General features: G+C 41.4%; 1 pseudogene; it reads right to left on the reverse strand.

Annotated features, from left to right (window-relative positions):
• LOC129670380 (WD40 repeat-containing protein SMU1-like) overlaps positions 1-10,105 on the reverse strand; it is a 12,118-nt pseudogene extending 2,013 nt beyond the window's left edge.
• Between the last annotated feature and the right edge of the window lie 4,230 nt (positions 10,106-14,335).

Raw genomic sequence — 14,335 nt, forward strand, 5'->3', positions numbered from 1 at the left:
TTCTTCTTCTTCTTCTTCTTCTTCTTCTTCTTCTTCTTCTTCTTCTTTGGCAGAGAAAGTGGCAGATTTAAAAATGCTTATGTCTAAATTCTTCTGATTTATCATTTTTTCCCCTGAACTAAATCCTACTTTAAAAAAAAATCACTGTATTTGTAATGAATTCACAAATAAAAACATCACACAGTTGGTTTAAGAAAGTCACTCAAACACTACATCTCAGTGAGCTTCTATACAACTAGAATAGCCACTGACACTAGGGAGATGTGCTTAGGGTTTTACACTTTCACTACCAATTATATTTTATTTACTTATCTCCCATAAAAAATGAAAAAAAATGATGCAGTTGAAACTAGTAAAAACTTAGCTTTCTATCCTATTTCATGACTCTCATGAAGAGAAATGCAGGCAAGAGGATGCATGAGCCATCTCATTTTCTATAATAAATCCAAATAACCGATACAATGTTCTTATTCTGCTTTAATTCAGAATGAACAACCAAATGTGACTAGAATAACACTCTTCAGGGCTCACACTGTTTGCACAGAAAGTCAGTGCCTTTCAGAGTGTTGCTGAGGCTGTCCTTTGTTAGTGATTGGATTTCAGGCTCAGCAGGTCTTCTGCATACATCTCCATGCTTGCTCTTAAACCAAAGCACTCCTAAAATGATCTATAGAACAGAAGTTCAACAATTAATTCTCCTTTTAATAGTTGAAGATGATCTCATAGTTAACATAAATAAGACATTTTTAATATTACTTTTCTCTTGAAAATTAGTATGAGGAGGAAACGACTATAACCTCATGTGTATAACATATCTTTACCAATAAATAAAAAACAGCACATACAGCTCTAACCCATTAAGTGGACTCACGATTGTAAAGTTGACAGGAAGGAAAGACAGCCAAGGAAACCAGCCACTCAGTGACACTATACCACAGCTTATTATTATTATTATTATTATTATTATTATTATTATTATTATTATTAATTCTGGAGAAGATTATGAAGAGAGTGGTCTCTGGCATGTGGTGGTTTTACAGAGCAGAAAATGAGTGGATGCAAAAAGATTGAAATATTTTCTGTTTTGGTTCATTGTTTGGCTAAGGTAACCAGGGAGTATGAATTAAAGAATGCAAGATGATAAGCATTGTTCCTGGTTAGCCATTACTAGAGAGCAGTAGGATAGGGAAGGCAAGAATCTAGAGGAATGAATTTCTGTAGTTCAGGAAACCAAATTACTTCAGTTTCTGAATTGTCACAGCTCAACCAAAATGAAGGATCTTCACAAAATGGCTGTCACAGTTCAATCAAAATGGATGCTCTTCACCAAATGGCATGACTGTGGTTAACAGATATTTAGTGTTTAGACATTGGTACAACTCTCTTGGCCACATGGAACTGACCTCTATAGACTGCTACCTCTTCATCTTTTAGTTCAGAGATCTGGTTAACCCATAGGTTGCCCAAGACAAACTGGCATATAGTGGCCCTGTCAGCCACTATTCCCTCTCTTTAACATATATATTCCAATATCCAAAGCTCTATTCTAGGCACTTGGGTTTCACTAGTGAACAAGGTAGGCAAATCTTGTCCTGCAAAGAGATATTCTACTAACAAAAGCAGAAGGCTGAGTAGCAACACAAATCAATGGATTAGTAATAGCAGAATCGAATAAAGGTGGGGCATGGGGAAGAGGGTGAGAAGCGTCACCTATGTTAAGTTATAGCATCTCTCACAAGGCGACACTTATGCAGAAATCTGATTGAAGCAGAAACATATTTTAGCTATGTTTCTTCCACCGACCCCTTTACTCTAGAAAGCCAGTCAGAGCATTTGATGTGGACAAGAGGTCATTCTTAAAGTTGGATTTGTCTTCTTAGCCTACTGTTAAATCCACCCAGTTTTGCTTACTGTGGAAATTCCGCTTTTTGCAGTGATGTTCCATCCAAAACTCAGCACCACTCATTAGTTTCTCTTTCAACTTTCTTGGGTTGGAAGCTGCTGCTGGCTGGGAAACCACCCATATAAGCACTTTTTTTTTTTTTTTTTTCACCGTTGACAATGGCTATCCAGAGTGTGGAGAATGAACTTAAGCTCTTCTACAAGTTAGCCCATTGTGAGCGCTAAGGGATTCTCACAGCATCGCTGTGGCTTCTCCTCCTCCTTGAAGCATCTATATGGTGGCCAGGAGAAACGGCTAACATCAAGGAAGAGTGACCCATCGGCATGCCTGCTGGGTGTCTGTCACTTATCCCAGGGTAAGGGTGGTGGAGCCATCCCAACTTCTTCTGAATGTCCCCAAAGCGGAAATGTTCAGGACTGTTAGTCCCAGTTCTGATGATCCTGTGTCTGAATATCTTTACAGGCTCCCTGCTGCCTCTTGGCAAGCAAACTGACAGAGACCAGCTGCTGCCTCTTGGCTCTTTTGATTTTTCCCTTCTAATATGAGCACTGGTCCCTCCTTGTGTGACAGCCTCACTCCAATTTTGGGGTTATTTTGTATTGTGTCAGTCTTGCAAAAATCCAGAGACTTCATACAAAAAAAATGTGCTTGTGTATATATTGTGTGTACTTGGATGTACATGTATGTCCATGTGCGCAAGGGGGTGCATGTGAATTTCTGTGTTTGTTCAGGTGCTCATAGTATATATGTATACATGTGTACATTCATGTAGAGGATAGAGGATGACTTTAAATGTCACGCTCAACTAATGCCATCTACCTCTTTTGAGATAGTGCCATCCATTGGCCAAGAGCTCACCAATCAGGCTGACCTGGCTGGCCAGTGAGTACCAGTCACACCCTATCTCCACCTTCCCAGTGCTAGAGGTAAAAGTGTGTGATACTGTGCAGTTTTAGATGGGTTCTAGGATCAAACTCAGGTGATTTTGCTTGCAAGGCAAACATTTTACCCATTGAAGCATTCTCTTGCGCCTAGCCAGAAACTTTGAAAATAAGGGGTTTCAATACAGGGTTTCTTAGAGGACAAGTAAGTCTAGCTAGACAATTCAAATCTTACTGAAGAGAGCAAAAATATGAGACAGAGATGATTCAGTTGTAGCTCTGAACTTCATTTCAGAAAGTCTCTTTATGTTTGGTACAGCTGAGAACTGCAGTGGGCCAAAGACATGACGTGGTCCTTTGATTCCAGCACCCAGCCCAGCACTGTAGACACACTTATGAGAACACCACTGTAGGTGAACTTAAGGACAACAATGCGTTATGACTAAGCAATTGTGACTCATGCCCGTAGGTCTAAATATAAACTATTAATCAGGAGCAGGAAGACAAGAACTAAGAAAAGCAGAGACAAAACAAGGGAACAAAGTGGGAAGGTTTTCTGTAGTCTGTGCCGTGAAGCATGTTGGGAGATCACTGAGATCAAGACGAAATGGAGCTCCTGAGGACCTGCTGGGGCCCCCTCCTCTGTCAGTTGGGATTATGATTCAGTGGCCAGCCTGTCTTCAGGGGTGTGTGTGTGTGTCAGATTGTTCTTTAAACTTGGGTTTTCTTTCACCAACTGTCTTCACCTAAGGCAGCCAATACTCTGGCTCTGTATCAACACATTGCTTCTTTGTATTGTTCCTTGGCTCTATTTTTTTTTTAAATACAAAAATCTCCTAGGAACTGTCTTGCCCAGTCCTTAGCCATTATATCAATGTTAAAAAGGCTCAATTACTCTTTATTTTTAGAATGTATCTCACCCTGTCCTCCATAGTTTGGGCACTAGTTCTTCATCATATCAACCCCCTGAAGTCTGATTATTATGTTCTTTTAAAAGACATTTATTTTTAAGACCCCTCCAAATGTTCTATAGTCATTGCTTTTGCATGTGATTTTTTTTTTTTATTGCACAGTTTGACTGTCTTCTGTTTGACTTCCTGTTTTCTTGTTAATTTTAAGTGAGAGCTCATCTTCCAGGGGAATTTATTTCTTTGATAGTCTGGTAGGAAAGTGTCTGCACTAATCTCTCCGTGTGGTTTTTCCTACTTACAAGTGGGTAGAGAAAAGATGGTGATAATTTGGGGCAGAGTTCGTGTTTTGCCTTCTCAAGTTTGGCTTTTCACCAAAACCTTAGGAAGTGGCACTCTAAAGCTAAAATTTTGAGCCAGTAGGTGATTGTCTTAGGGACTGGCTTGTGGAATAATTTTCTGGCTTTGGGTTTATGCAGGAAGCAGAGTCTAGCTCCCACTAGTGATGTCTCAAAACCAATCCCTAGGTAAAAATCAAATCAAAACAAGCAACACATTGGTCTTTAGTTTGGACAATAAAGTCCTGGTCCTTAGACCAGGTTATCAGTTGATACGGCAGCTAAGACTGACTGTTGAGTTGTGTTTTTATCTCATTCTTATCTCTGTCATTTCCCCTCTTACCTTAAAGTTTGCATGGGTAGTTATTTATTTAAGCTAGTCATTAAAATTCATTGGCAGTTTTCAGTATGTTATGGATTTTAGTCATTCTGATGGCCGTTCTACATTTTCATCCCTCTCACCACCACCTTCAGATGCAACCTTTCTTTCCACAGCCCTCTTACATTTATGTCTTTGTGTGCACTACTCCCTGACTTCTGTTAGGGCTCCTTGTGTGAGCATGGTTGGAAGGCTATATCCTGGAGCATGGGCAACTTAGTGGTTAAATTATTTCCCCAGCAAGTACAGCAGTCAGTCCTTCAGTGTGTGGTGTGTGTGTGTGTGTGTGTGTGTGTGTGTGTGTGTGTGTGTTGAACCCTTTTTATCTTCCATGAAGAAATGCTGGGAAAGTAATGACAGCTGCATTAAGTTCATGATTGAATGGATATTTATTTATTTTCATACAAAATAGTGACTTATATTTTATTTCAACATGCCTTGAAATGCCTTGTTTTAAGCAAGGGAGTGGATTTGGTGGGTGAGGTATACTATCCTGACCAGAAGTTTTGCATTGTTTATAGAAATGTTTGGAAAATAATCCAGTACTGTATGATTCACCAACACAAACCTGCAGATATAAAAATGAGTGGGTTAATTGGCAACATATCCCTGTGGCTTCAGATATTCCTGAGGTAATGTAAGTTATATAACTGGAAAGTAGTGGGAGTTATATGGTACATGCTTCAGATGTATCTGTTGATTTGGCATGTACAGTTAATTTTACCTAATATAGAGGATTGGAGTGTCATTTTACTTGAGTATATTTATCAATATGATGAGTTAATTTTGGGTCATTTAGAACCCATGATAGATCAGATATCTAATTATTATTTTTCTCTCATTGCTTTTTAAAAAGGTTGCAAATATCAAATTTCAACCAAATTTTACTGGAATAACATTTACTGATATTTTATCACTGAGGTAGAAGTTATATAACATAAAATTTACATTTTTTCTTTTAAGAACTTTTTCTAATTTTGTGTGTATGTGTGTGCACATGAGCGTATATGTGTGTGTGTAGGTCAGAGGTCCACATTGCTGGTTTTCTCTATTACTGTCTACCTTATATTTTGAAGTAGGATCTCTCACTGAACCTGGAACTCGCCAATTCAACTAGACTGTCTAGGAAGCCCTTACTAACTTATTTTAGGAGGCATAAGGACACTGTCCGCAGTGGCTTAAATAGAAATGGTCCTTATAGACTCATGTGCTAAATGCTTGGCCATAGGGAATGACACTATTAGGAAGTGTGGCCTTGTTGGAATAGATGTGGCTTTCTTAGATGAGGCGTGTCATTAGGGGGTGGGCTTTGAGGCCTCAGATGCTCAAGCCATGCCCAGCGTGGCACTCTCTTCCTGCTGCCTGTGGATACAGTTGTAGAACTCTCAGCTCCTTCTCCATCACCATGTTTGCCTGCATGCGATCGTACTTCCCATCATGATGATCATGGACTAAACCTCTGAAACTGCAAGCCAGCTCCAATTAAATGTTTTCCTTTGTAAGAGCTGCTATGGCCATGGTATCTCTTCAAAGCAATTCAAACCCTAAGGAAGACACCTTCAAAGATCTGCTATCTGCAAGCATGAAGAGAGGAGTTCCTCATTAAAGTCTGATTCCCATCGTTACTCCAGGTCGACTCTGGGGGGAATTTTCTGCCTCCCAAGGACAACTACCATGGCTCCAAAACCAACAAACACACTCAAGTGAGGCTGAAAGCACCAGTGAGATTTTGGTATTAGTATGGGACGTTAATGAGCCAAACTGATTGTGGTTTGCCTTGTGGAAAGAGAAAGCTCAAGGCAGCCCAGTCCACCCAGTGACGCCAGGTGGAAGGTTTCCAGGTTCATAGGCTTGGCTATTAAATCTGATGGCAGAATCCTTGCAGGATTAATTTTCTCAAGATTGGAAAAACTTGGCTGGAAGTGAGATAATGACAGAATATACTTTTTTTTTTTTGTCTTCACTCTCAGCTCACTCCAGGAAGAGAAAAATGTGCCTGTGTGAGGAGAAAATATTCCCGCATCAAGACTTTCTTCTTGAAAAAAAAAAAAATCTCTCAAGAGTGATAGATCACAGTAATTCACAGTTCTGTTAATCAAGAATTATTAATTAGCACAGCGACTCCTTAGCCATGCATCTTTTCTGAATTAAAATTGCACCTGACCTGGGAAGACTACAGCTTCCAATATTTAATTTATTGATAAAAATCAACAAAATGAATGATTATAATTTAATCGCAGGTAATAAATTAATCTAATTTGGATGAGGTACTGATGGACTTTTAATGACCATAAACGACGGATTGTGGTTTGGAGGCTGAAATTGATGAAGCAGGTACTTTCTAAGTTATTCTTGAATATTAAAATCGCATTATAACATTAATGCTACTGTTTACATCACCACTTCTCGGCATAAATGTGAAGCTAATTTTGTTACATCTCTCCCAAGAAACTTTACTTGGATACCTAGAAGTCCTTAATAATTCACTTACCATAACTGCAGCACTTCTCATTTTTGTGTGTCTGTGTATTCGCAGGTACACACAGAAGCCCGAGAAAGCCTCCTGTCCCTCCTTCCCCCAACCACCAAGAGCACAGCTCATTCTGGGACCTGGGCTAACATATCAGGCCCAGGTGGCAATGAGCATCAGGGGTTGATCCACCCCTTACTACCCTCCCCCACCCCCACCAACACAGAGATTGCAGGGGAAAGTTACAGGGCTTGCAGGGGAACACTCCCATGCCTGGCATTCTACATGGGTGCTTGGCCCTGTTCTCGGGTGCTCATGTTTTCCAATCACTTTACTAACTGAGCCATCTCTTAGTCCTTCTCCCATTTTTATGGGTACTAGAACTAGGTAATATACTCTCATGCTCTCATTGCCAAGGAAAGCAATGTACACACCAACACACGAGATAGCTGAAGACCTTAGTGGATGTGGATTTGTTAATAATACTTCCTGAATTATTTAGTGTGTTGTCACATACCGTGGTAGAGCAGGTCCTGATTGCTACTGCCGTACAATACAGTTTATACAACAAGGGCAAATCCTTACAACAAAGTTGGATTAAATTTAAGAAAGTAGGGAAGCAGGTTTCTTAAACCTTGTTTAGGGAAACAGAGTCCCCTGTCCCACTGTGATGGTAGTCTCCAAAGTCCTGATTTGTCTGCTTTAGAATGCACTGTAATGAACACCACCAAGAATGATTATCATACTATCTGAAGTGGGGACCAGAAACCTGTACTTAAAAAAATAAGATCATGTGATAGCTAAAATGTAAGCAGCTCATATTTTGTAAACATTTAACTTTATTTTATGTGTGTGAGTGTTTTGCCTGCATACACGTTTGTACACCATGTATGTTCAATAACCATGACAGCCGGAAGAGGGCACTGTGGTCCCTGAAACTGGAGTTACAGACAATTGTGAAGTGCCATATGGGTTCTGGGAACACAACCTGGATCATTTGCAAGATCAGCCAGAGCTCATTTTTTTTTTTTTTCAGAAAGGTGTAAATTTATTAAAATATTTTAAAAAATCCCAAAGCTACCAAAGATGGTGTGATTTATTTACAAGTTTTATGCTCAGAGTCAGGTTTTAATTAGCGTTTTGAATAAAAAAGGTTTTCTTCTAGAAATTAGCATTTCATGTCTTTTGGTGGAAGATTAAAGAAAACATTAAGTGACGGCCTCAGTTAAAAGCAGATACTCTGATGCCTTTAAAATACTTTGAATGGTAGCTGCTTCTGAAGCACGATATTTTGCCAACATTATTATTGTTGTGGCTCGTCCAGACAATATCTTTGTTTACAAAGGTATCATGGAAAAAGTAAAAGTAGCACATGAACATGACTTCACTGAAGTGAATGTAGAAAACAAAAAGAAAAGAACATGACTGCTCCTAGGTGTGACACAGGAGAGAGTTTATTGTGGATAAAACAGAGAGAGCATAGCTAGAAGCAGAAACATCTGGGAGAGTCTGGAGGGGAGAGAACCAGGTTGAGCTGGGCCCTGTGAAAAGCAGGGGTTTGGGAGGGGGAAGAGAAGAGCCAGGATGGCAAAGGTACAAGAAGGGACAGGTAACCAAAATGGCTAGATAATGTAGGGAAGAAGGGTGATGGGGTGGTGGTGTGGGGGTGGTGGTGGTGGTGGTTTGCCAGCCATACCCTGTGACAGGTAGGAACTGAGAATGCTGGGAGAACCCACAGTTGGGTCTGCTTTAATATGTTAATTAGGCACATTAGCTATTTGAGACCTAACCTTAATTACCTGCTCCCTGGCTGCAGTGTAAAGGCTGACTCAGCGTTTCCACAGCAGCAGGGGTCTGCCTTCGAAACCAGGTTCTGATAGCCACCCACAGTGGGGGAGGGGCACAGCAAGCAAAGTGCCCACCTTCTCCTTTACCAGCACAGAATCTTTTGACAATCTGCTCCTGCATGTTCATGAAGACCCCCGTGTTTTTTGGTTGACTGCACACCACAGGGTGCTCTGGGTTTTTAGGAAGCAGAATCACATTGTTGAGCAAAGTATCTGTCCTCACACTACTGTCTAGGGATTTAAACGTATTTGAATATTCTGTGCCACACACTGATAATGCAATGTCCATCTTCTGAAAAGGTTGCCTCATTAATAAAGGAGGAATGGCCTCAGAATTCCTTTGGTGTTTTTCCAGATTTCCAACCACGAATTCTTATTTGTCTGGTCAAAAGAGGCTCTGAGAGCTGATAGTTTCCCTAAGAAAAGCTCAGACAGGCAAGCCCTTTACTATGTGCCCTTTCATGTCTTCTTAAACAGTGTCCACTGCGAACTTTCCACACCTTGATCTTTCCATTCTGGGCCCCAGTGGTTACTCTTTTGGTATCTCTGCTGAAACACACACACAGGCCAGCGTCAGCCATCATCATGAAGTTATCCTGGTCCTGGTAACTGAGATTCTTCCTGATTTTCCCAGTAGCGAAGTTCAATAAATCCATCAACAGACCCAGTGACCAGATGTTGATACTGATCATCTGGAGAAAACGTAGCACATTCCCCTTAGGGATTTCTGACCAAACTGAATATGCCTGCTCAGTTAAATGGGAAATATCTATCTATCTATCTATCTATCTATCTATCTATCTATCTATCTATCTATCTATCTATCTAGACAAGGTTTCTCTGTGTAGTTCTGGCTGTCCTGGAACTTGCTCTGTAGACCAGGCTGGCCTCAAACTCACAGAGCCACCTGCCTCTGCTTCCCAAGTGCTGGGATTAAAGGTGTGCACCCTCACTGCCAGCCTGCCTGGGAAACTTTTCTTCTTTCATATCTTTGAAAGCTGCTTTGCCTCCAACCAAAGCTATGGTCATACCAGGCAGGAGCTAACCCTGGCACGGCTGCCATTTCAACACCTGTTCCAGCAATGCCTTGCGACTAGATGGAGGCAGCACTTTGAGTTCCCCAGTTGGGTCTATCTGTCTCAGAAGCGACCTGGCATCACCCAATTCACTAAGCTCTATCAATTCCAGATCCACGTATTCGTAGGGGTCAATAAAGGTTTTGAATGGAAAATTCGGAGACTGGATAGCCTGTGAACCAGTATCCAAATGGCCACTGTTAACATCAGCCATGAAACAGTCAATGCTGTCACAGTGTTCAGAAAGACAGGAGTCTCCCCTTGTGGCCAATGCCCTGATGTAAACTGGTTCAAGGACTGCATGATAAGATGGATCATAATCAATTTTGATTGACATAGTGGCATCACTCCCCGACAGACCCCACTCAGCACAGACGGGGTCGCACACCACCTCGGGACATGTGGGATTTAAGTTTTAATAGTGAATCCTCAAATACAAGTTTTTATAATTTTGAAAAAAATTAAAAATATTTATTATAGCTGGTCACATGTTCCTCCTCTTTACAGAGTTCTAATATTTTGAGAATCGGTTGTTTGATCACTTAGCTTAGATCCATACATTCTGGTCATACTTGTATAATTAAATTATGATTGTATAATTAAGGACCTTGACAAAATAAAAAAAAGAGACTCTTATGAGATATGTTTATTCAGCTCCATTTCAAAAATCAGAATTCGGTATTAAAGAAAACAAAAGTTTTGACAAAGTTTAGTGGGGAGAAGGAGGCAGAGGAAGGAAGTAGCCTAATTTTTTAACTATGTGCTCAGGAAGACCCACTCACCCACAGGACCTGCAGAGCATCAAAGTTATTAACCAAAAAGTCTTCTAATTTGCATGGAAGAAAGATCTTTATCCAGCTTTATCACACTCAGAGGCAGAAACCACAAGAGTTGAAAAAGCAACTCATCATCGAAGGTCAGGCCCCTCACAGTGTCTTAATTAGCACGTTGGGCATCTTAAATTTGAGAAAGCTATGCTAAGGGAATGCTTTTTTGCTTTTCAATTTTTTTTTCCCTTTTTAAATTTGGTTTCGGTTTGCTCATGTGGTTAAAAGATATCATTATCTTGCACGTGAAATATGACTCAAAACAAAAGACCAAACCCCATGATTTTTCTTCACTAATAATATTTCTGAGTGTGTGTGTGTGTGTGTGTGTGTGTGTGTATTTTCCCCATACTAATAAGTTCTCTGATTCTCACAATTTAATTTTGACAGTTATTATCAGGGCTCCGTTGATTAAAGGCTCAGGGACTCTATCTCAGAGAGAGCAGCCCGCCTCCCTGCCCTCACTTCAGATGCTAAAGTCCCATCTTCTTTAAAGATCCAGTTCATTGTTTTAATCATGTATGCATGTCTGTGTGTTGGTGCTGCTTGTGTGTCAGATCTCCTGGAGCTGAGTTGGAGGTTGTTGTGAGCAGACATGGGTGTTGTATGTCAAACTTGAAGCTGCTGCAAGGGCAGTATGTGCTCTTAATTATGGAGCCATCTCTCCAGCCCCAAGTCTTATGTTCTTACCTTTATCTATGTAACTGGAGTTCTTGGGGGAAAATTCTGCAGCGTGGCTCAGCAGCCCTGTTAGTCTAGGCTTCGCCACCCATTGCAATACACCAGTTAAAAGGGTGGAGGTAACGGTAAGAGGCTGAGGGAGGGGATTCCATGGAAGAGAAAGAAATAAAGTGAACACAAAGAAGAAAACTCGGAGTGACCTCGTTCTTTCTCTGGGGCACTGATGTGAGTAAGCTTCACGTTTAAATGGTGGAGGTGCTGGGGAAAATAGCAAGCGAATAGCATAATCAGGCCATGCTGACAAGGGTGTGGCTTCTCTCATTTTATTTCCCCAGCTCCACGTCTGCCAGGTGGTCCCCAAAGAAATCACTGTCTCTGTCATCGGATGTGGATATCAACTTGGTTCCTATAAACTGATTGATCCTGTTCCATCATGAGGCATCTGTGGGTTAGGTTGAAGGGTGCTTGTCTTTCCTAGGCTGTTGTGTTCTGGGGCTCCCAAGGGACTGTAGGCTTAGGCAATGACGTTTTGTGCTTTTAGGTTTGCGGACAGGTTCTCCTTGAGTGACTAACGTACCTATTCAGAGTTGAGCAGAAGACTTATCCAAAGAAAGCAGAGGAGTGTTGGTGTGAAGAACACAGCTGTCACCTCAAAGATTCCCCTTGAGAGATACTTTATTCTGGAGCCAAATACCCATGACCAGGGCCCAGGGACACAGACTTAGGTATCCCAAATTCCACATTCCAACCCGGAAGCAGTTGCACATTTTTATAGTAGCTGAACGAAGGAAGATGTAAATCAAGACGCTTTTTTAAAAACACACTGGTGGAGACCTCAGGCAGGTGGGTTACAGCAAAGTGGAAAAGCTGTCAGCCTCAAATGTTGCCTGAGGACATTCGGAGCTTTTTGGCCATTTGGAAATGCATTCTCTGTTTGTATATTCCAGAGGATTTACTTATTTGTCAGACAGACATTAGGTCGGATACAGAGGGTTAATAGATGGCTACTCAGGGGGCTGATGACGCCCCAAGATAACTTGTCTCCGGGCTTGCAACCTTCCCAACTCTTTATAGTCACTGACCTTCCCAGCTTCGGTGCACTAGAAGGTGCCGATTCTTTCTAGAAACTTCTGTACATATGTGCTAGGCTTTTACCCACTTCTAGTTTTCCCATGGGTGTAAATGAGCCACAGCTGCTTTTTAACAAAAACAGCTATGGGCCCGTTTTACTTCAGACACACACACACACACACACACACACACACACACACACACACACACACGAGGGCTTCCATGATTCCCTTGGTAGGCCTGATAAATTTCTCTGACGAGTCACAAATCTCAGTGAAACAGTTACCATATTTCTGTTTACTGGCTCCTTATAAAGGATGTTATCAAGGACAGCACAGGCAGGGTGCAGCGGGGAGGTCTAGAAGGCAGGAGATTCTGCCCCTGCAATGTGGGACGGCACCATCCTCCCGGTATGTGGTATCTTCTGGTTGAACGTCCACTCCAGCCCCTTTCTGCTGTTATTCAGGAGTCTCTAAAGCAGTGGTTCTCAACCTGTTGGCCACAGCCCCTTTGAGGGGTGTCCTCAAGCAACCTTTCACAGTGCTCACCTAAGACCATCAGAAAACAGATATTGACATTATGATTCATGCCAGTAGCAAAATTACAGTTATGAAGTAACAACAAAAATAGTTTTATGGTTGGGGGCCACCACAACGTGAGGAACTCTATCAACGGGTCGTAGCATTAGGAAGGTTGAGAACCACCACTCTGAAGGAACAGAACTGGGAGAAAGAATTTATATTACAGTGAGGAACTTGCTATGGTAGAGATGAGAAGTTGAACAATGACCTGCAAGCGTGCGGGAGAGGCTGAGAACTCCGTATCTGCCCAGTTCACAAGGCTGCATGCCCTGATTGGATGCTGAAGCATTCCTGAAGAACCACTGCTCTTCAGTCCATGTTGGAAGGCCAAAGAGGGTCCTGGTGTAAATAAAGGATGATAGCATCGGCACCTGTACCAGCACCAGCATCGGCAAAGAGTGAAGGTGGGCAGGCAAAAGCAAAAGTGTTCTCCCTTGGGCCTCTGTTACCTGGGAAGTCACATAAAGAAGGTGCTGACACCCTGACTCAGTCCCCCTTCTGGTAATTCCTTCTAGAAACAGCCATCCAGAAACTTCTCCCTTAGTTGATTCCAGATTCAATTGCTTTGACAACCAAAGTGTTTACCATCACACCTTTCCTCTTCATGGCCAGTGGTTGGGCTGGAATCCCGACCCCAGATGCTGGGTTTTCCTTATAGATGGATTTCCAGCTGCAGCTTCCCTGTTCTAAGTCACTTAACTGACACAAACTCAGAAATAATCAAATATCTCTGTCACTCAGCTAACTGCAAGGGCTCCACAAAAGGAGACAGGGCAAAAAGCAAGTATATTTTTATCATACCACAGTAACATATATTCACTTTCTACAATGTTCATATGATTTTTGTGCTCAATTGTTTTTCCTGCTGCCTGAATGGTGTCATGACGGGAGGGATAACAAGAAAAGCCAAGTCTCAGCAAGTTGGCAAAGTCTGCTTCAAAAGCGTCTGGCACTTCTTCACAGCAACTATATTCAGTAATTATATTCAGGAAAAATAAGAAAATACGTGTGTTGATAGGAACACATAGACTTTCTTAAAAATCATAAATTATATTCAAACATATTGGATACTGTGAGGAAGTATTTTGAATGTTTTAAATTTCTGAAAGCTCTTGTGATAATGTTTGATTTATTTTTATTTTTTATTTTTGGTCCTCTTTGCATGTCCAAAGTTGGCTTTAAGTTTTGGCTGTAATTCTAATGGAGAAAACATTTTACACTGGCAACTCAGTTCAGTACATTTTGCTCTACTGTGGTTGGGATGGAGATGACTGAGTGGTCCCTCAGTCTTCAATTATTAAATTGGTGACCTTGTGTTTCTTCTCAGATATTTGCAGAGAGAAGGCCCCTTGTGGTCCTGCTGATAGCTACCT

The sequence above is a fragment of the Psammomys obesus genome, unplaced genomic scaffold (assembly GCF_907164565.1).
Source record: "Psammomys obesus unplaced genomic scaffold, mPsaObe1.curated_primary_1811, whole genome shotgun sequence".
Classification (NCBI taxonomy): Eukaryota; Metazoa; Chordata; class Mammalia; order Rodentia; family Muridae; genus Psammomys; species Psammomys obesus.